This window comes from Lissotriton vulgaris, chromosome 3_1, assembly GCF_964263255.1.
Source record: "Lissotriton vulgaris chromosome 3_1, aLisVul1.2, whole genome shotgun sequence".
Taxonomy (NCBI): Eukaryota; Metazoa; Chordata; class Amphibia; order Caudata; family Salamandridae; genus Lissotriton; species Lissotriton vulgaris.
Window position 1 is genome coordinate 2,134,822,266 of NC_141689.1, and position 6,357 is coordinate 2,134,828,622.

Genomic DNA, 6,357 nt, shown 5'->3' on the forward strand with positions numbered 1-6,357 from the left:
GCCTCCGGTTGATAGCTGCTCACGGGCACATCACTTGGATGTGGGAGCAAAGCTCCTAGGGTTTAGCTCAGGGCAAAGGGGGATCCAAGTTAACACACAAGGAGCACCCACAGCGGCACTGAAGCAGCAGAGTGCTGATTTGGCTCGTGTGCCCTGTGGTTTTCAATGGGAGTTGCCAGTTTTGGGTTTTGGCTGCAGGCTTGGTCCAGGGAGAAACTAACAGCTGGGCAGGTAAGTTGGAGGGAGCTCGGGGACGTAGGTGCACCTCGTGTCCTCTTCTCCAGGGCGCAGGGCGGCCAGATGCAGGGGTGCCTTTTCAGGTTGGATTTCACTTTACTGGGTCACTCGCGGTTGGGGGTTCTCCGTGCAGAAGCTGCAGGCGACGTCGGGGAGTCCTGGATGGGTCAACCCAAAGTGGACTCAGACTCTGGAGTGCTAGGGTACCTCGCTGGGAGGTAGGGGACCTCTCTGGAACTGGTGGGCCACTCAGACTCAGGTCATAGGCCTGAGTCTGAGGTTGTTCCAGGTGTCGTGTTTCTTTGTCCTCAGCGGGCTCAGAGTCTTTATTTGGCGATTCTTTTGAAGAGAGCTGCTGTTCACAGGAGGTACGGTCTTTGTTGAAGGCAGTCAGTTCTCCAGGGGTTCTGGGGGTCGCTGGACAAGGCGGTTTTCGGAGCAGGATCTCTGGAAACTGCAAATGGGCCGGTAGGGCTGGGGCCAATTCAGTTCTTCTCTGCAGTCTCCTCAACTGGGCATCTTCTTTCATCCTTCTTCCTTGTAGGTTGCGCAAACCTGCCTTCTGGGTTCAGGGCTGCCCGCTTAATACTGTATTTAAGGGGCGTTTTAGGGGTCTCGAGGTCAGTAGCCAATGGGCTACTGACCTTATGGTGACTACACCTTTGGTGTGCTCACCCCAAGTGGGGGAGTGGGCACAATCCCTAACACTGATTGGAAAGGTGCCTGCCATCTGCAAGATGGCAGGCACTGAAGAGTGGACTTCACCTCGCCTACCCCACCTGAGGGGTGGGGTTGGCAGAGGTGGGTACACCTTCTGGTCTGTTCTAATTTTTCCCGCCTGTCCTCCCGCTGCAAAGGGGGTGAGACAGGAAGGGGGCCTGCACCGGTTATCAGGAGAGGCTAGGGGTAGTATTACAAAGGCAGCAAGGCCTTTGAAGCTCCACTGCCACAGGCGGCTCTTCCTGACCAGGGGGAGGTGTGACCACCTACAGTTCTCATGCAACTGTACCCTTATCAGTGGTACAGTGCACCCAGTCAGAGGGGTGTCTTACCTATACCATAGGCAGTGGGTTGCAGGCATGGCACACAAGTATATGTGTCATGTCGACTCTTCACTTTTCTCCGCACCAAAACATGTAGCCTTCAATGGCAATGGCATTGTGTGTGTGTTAAGGTACAGGACCACTAAGGGTGTCACAATAGACCAATACACCCCCACAAACTGTCGGAGTAGAGGTGTGACATGGACTGGTACCAACAAGCTGAACAGACATTATATAAGGCTAGAGGTTGTCCACGGAAATGGGAAAAAACATGAGGTCCTTGGAGAGCTTTCCTATGTTTGTAGGTCTAAGATAGGGGAAGGAGGGAACCATCTTACTTTCTGTGTTTGTGTAACTACTCAGATATTCTCCATGTATAGTCATCCTTCTGCAACCCAAGAATGACTCATACATTTGAAATGCATATTGTATCTAACGAAGTTAAAAAGAAATGAATCTTGCAGGCAAAAAACCTTTTTTTTTTACAAGGGAGAGAGGTGCTAATTGGGAGTACAAAGGTACTGTTTTGGGAAAGAACACAGGCCCTGGGAACCTGAATGACAGGTCAAGTCACAGTGCATCAGAATATGGCAAAAAGTGAGGGGGTTACTGCAACAGAAACCCACCTTCCTGCAATCATTCATTAGGAGATGTCTATCTATATAGTGGCTGCACTGAACCACATGTTGGAATCTTACCCCAACACTGATTCCAGTGTTGGAAGTATGATTCCATGTACTGGGGGCTCCTTAGGGGACTCCCCTGTACTCCCGGTAACAGCCTTTCAGTGTTTGCAGGCAAACTAGTGCTGCTGCCAACCACAGACATGATTATGCCCTCCTGCAGCTGAGACTAGCTCGGGCAGGGGAAGGTAGAACAATAGGTTTACTGTCACAGGGAGGAGTACCACCTCCCAGACAGGACTTTGTGTATTGGGCTGGGGTGAGGCGCTTGCCAGTGCCACCAGGCTGCTTAGAAGGGTACATTTGGTTCCCGCTCTGGCACAAAAAAGACAAAGGGCATAGGAGTATCCTCCCGTCTGTCCAGCCCCTCCTCTAGGAGGGACCTTTCAGTCATTCCAACCCTTTCCTTAGGGTACATGAGGGCTCCCATGTGGGTGGGTCCTCTGATTTGCCATGGGGCAAGACTCAACCCTGAAACTACGTCACTCTTCAATTGTCTGGACACTTGGACTTCGTGGGACTTCGACTGGAGCCGAGACAGCATCAAGGAAGAATCTTGTTGCTCTGGTGTTGCTGTTCTTCAAGTCTTCTTCGTTATTTGTGTCTGTGCTTCGTCCAGGTTTTTCAACAGACCTGTGGGCATAAAGGACACCCAATGAAATCCCCCTTGGAGTGAAGGAGTCACTCCCATGCATCTGCAGGCACCGCAACAAAGCTTCTCTTGTCATCCTATGGACTTCTCGAGGCCCAGCAACACAGATGATGGTTCTGCAGTTCCCTAGAGGCCTATTCTGTCTTCTCAGCAATTTTGAGGACAGTATCCCTCGTCGGGCTGCTCAGACCAAACCCCTGTGCACCATGCTGACATGCCGTTGCCAAGGCTTCTTGGTTCTGCACTCCAGAGATCTTCAGGCTACAAGAAGCTCCAGCCTCCAGTGCATCATCCCTGGAAGATCAGCATCCTCACTGCATCCTCCACCCCGTGGGCCTCCATCTTTGGTGAGCTGCTCAAGGTCCATTGCAACTCATGTGTCTTTGGCCTGTGGGTCCTCTTGAGGGTCTTTTCTTGCTTCAGTGGGCTGGGCTCCCCTGCTGGCTTGGGGCCTGCTCTCACTGTCCTGCATTTGGTGAGCCTCTTGGACCTTGTTGGGCCCAATGTTTGCTCCTTCCTGTCTTTCACACCAGTTGTGGCTACCAAGGCTTGTTGGGGCTCCCACTAGACACTGACCACCTAGACACCGATATCCGATGAGGGACACCTCATACATGGCTCCTGGTCTTCCTCAGAATCGCCTGGTCCTCACAGCTGCAGCAATAAGGTCACGGTCGACTCTTCAGAACCTTTTGACATCGGTGGGCATTGTGTTTTGTGCTTCCTGGTCACCTCAGAGTGGCATAGACTCGCTCCCCTCTGCTTGCAGGTTTTTCACTTCCAGAATCTACCTTTTATTGCACTAGACTCTTTCATAATCTTCTCCAGAGGCATCTTCTTCAAATTCTCCCATTTCTGTCTACGGCAGGTTCCAACGTCACTACACCCCTTTGCACCCGGCTTCCCAGGTAATCTGGTTCATCCACGGATGGGGTGTCTCTCCAACCTTCTGTCTTCCAAAGGGTTACTTTGGGGTACTCCGGGAAGGGTCCTTCTTCTTTAAAACTGCAACTTCTCCATTGACTTCCATTTGGCATGCAACTTAGTTTCCACTCTGCACACAGCATCCATGCGGTTCCTGGGTACTTACTTTAGGTAGTTCCTTGTGTCCCCGGCTCCTCTGATTCTTCTGGTCCAAGTCACGGTCTCCTTTGCAGTTCACATTCCACTTTCTTAATATATGGTTTGGCCTCCCCCAAGAGACCAGTTTATATTTGTGCTACTTTCCTGATTCTGGCAAAGTATTCTTGTGTCTTGATATCTCCGGGTAAGATATATACCAATGTGTAATAAATAAGACCTATTTTTTATAAACACTGTGGTTTCTTTTCATCTAATCTACACTACCGATTTAAGTTGGTAAAACAAGCTGCTTTACACTCCTTCAAGATAAGCCTAAAGGCTGCTCTATCCAGCTTCACCTTTGAGAGCTTGCAAAGGTTATTAAAGACCACTAAAATCATCATAAGGGTTATCTGGATTAGTGCAAGGTGCATCACTTAAATAAGTGTGCACCATATACAAAAACAGCCTCCTACAGTCACTGACTGGCTTTAGGCAGCCTGCCACATGCAGACATGTTTCTGGACCCTTGGTTGGAGAGCCTCTGCTCTCTGGGACCACAAACAATGCACATCCTGGGCAGAGGTGTCACACCTCCTACCCCAGGATGGGCCGGTGCTCGAAGGGGAAGCTTCAAAGGCCGGCCTCCTTTGTAATGCGACCCCCAGCCACTGCTGCTACCAGCAGACTGCAGCCCCGGTTAGCACCCCCACTTTGGGTGGGGAAACCTAGAAGAATAGGAGGTGCGCTCACCTCTGTCAACTCCACCCCTAAGGTGGGGGAGGCAAGGCGAAGCACAACTTTCAGCCCACCATCTTGAAGATGGGGAATCAGTGCTAGGTCTATGGCTCCTCAAACAGGAGGGTGGCATAATTGAGGGTCTAACCACCCCAGTTAAGATGCCTATTAGCCCTACCTGCAATTTCCCTAGAACACCCTAAATTTAGTAGATAGGTGGCTCCCCAGACCTGAAAACTAGATCTGTGACGACCTAAGAAGAAAGAACACATCCTGCAGAGAAGACTGAAGACAACGACTGCCTGGCCCCAGCCCTACCGGCCTGGCTCCAGCTTTGGCATGCTTACGACCTGTCTTGCAGCCAGCGACCTCTAAAAACCATGGGAGGAATGCTGCCTTCGAAAAAAGACTCCATTCTCCTGAGGAAAGTGGCCCTGTCCATAAGAAACCAACTACAAGGAATCCAAATCCAGACGAATCAGCATCTCCTACCCACTCTGCACTTGACACCCATTGCCCAAGATAGAGTGGCTCACCTGTCCAGTGAAGACTCCCCATCGATGCCTGACCTCGAATCCAGCGTTGACTGACATCTCCTGGTCACCACAATGGCACCTGCGGTGTGAATCCAGAGGCTCCCACGACCGGCTGTGGTAAGAAGACTCTGACGTCAAAAAGTCACCCCTGCACCTGAAGCCCCTATTCCCTTGTGAGTTGAACCAACTGTGCCCCTCCGACCCCCTACATCTCTACTTACCTCTGCTGTTGTTGGTCTCTCTCCTGTAACCTCTGGTGCGGTGCCTGCAGATTGCTTGTCAAAAGCAGAATCCTCTTTGAAAAGCATTGGGTGCCTTATGCTGAAATTGCACACTGCCCCTGGGTGCCCCTGTTCCGCTGGTGGAGTATGTTTAGTGCTGCTTTGTGGCCCCCCCCATGCTGATTCTTACCCCCAAAATGTGGCCCAACAACCGATGTATCAACCTGCAAGCAGTTTGGCTCTGAGCGCCCCCAGTCTCCATTGAAATGCATTGGGTTGAACTCTAATTTTGACTTCTGCACCCGACCGCACTTGTGCCACGGGTGTAGTTTTGGTACTCACCTGACCATTATCCTTTGTTGACATTTGGTCCCGAAGACTCGGATTGTAAGTGTTGTATATATCCGTTAAACCGCATGTAGGATAACATTGAACTGTTCAGAAATTGCACTCTGTCGACTTTTTAAAGTGGAAGCATTTTTTGTTCAAATCTTACTTACCTCATTGCGAAGATCTTAAAATAAAATGCAAACAAATCTTATTGGTGTGGATTCCCTTTTTGATTCCTGTGTCCGTTATTGGTCAGTGTTGTGCAATAAATGTCTTACACTCCTCTGTGTTAGGCCTAAGGCTGCTCGCACACACTACCACTAATAGAGCACATTGGGTTTTACATTGAGCCCTGTACACTTTTGGGGAATCCCTGCATACTGTGCATGGTATGACCACCTAGTGCCATACCATATACAGAGCCAACTTCCTAGAGCATGTGTTACTTTCCCCATAATGCAGTCTTCAGACTGGGGGTACTGAATAGTAAAGCTTGTGTCTTTGTGCTGCAGCGCCCTGCGAATGTCACTGTAGGGTGTACTACGAGATGACCACATTGCCTTGCGTGTGCGACAAGTGTTCACCCCGTGGTCTTGTTGCGGCATCACAGTGCAGGTAACTACCCCTCCTTTCTCAGGCCCACAGTCCAGGGACTTACAGTTTGTCTTCTGTTTGTTGATTGAACACATGTGCTGTGCAGGAGCAGGAGGTGTGAGGCAAAGCCAAGTGTCAGGCCAAGAATATGACTGCAACAGGCCGCTGAGGTTCATGGCGTTGGCCGCGGCTTTGGGGATCCTAATCGATAGTGCTGGTGCAGGCTCCGTCTACCAGGGCTGTCTCGGGTGTAGTAGGCCG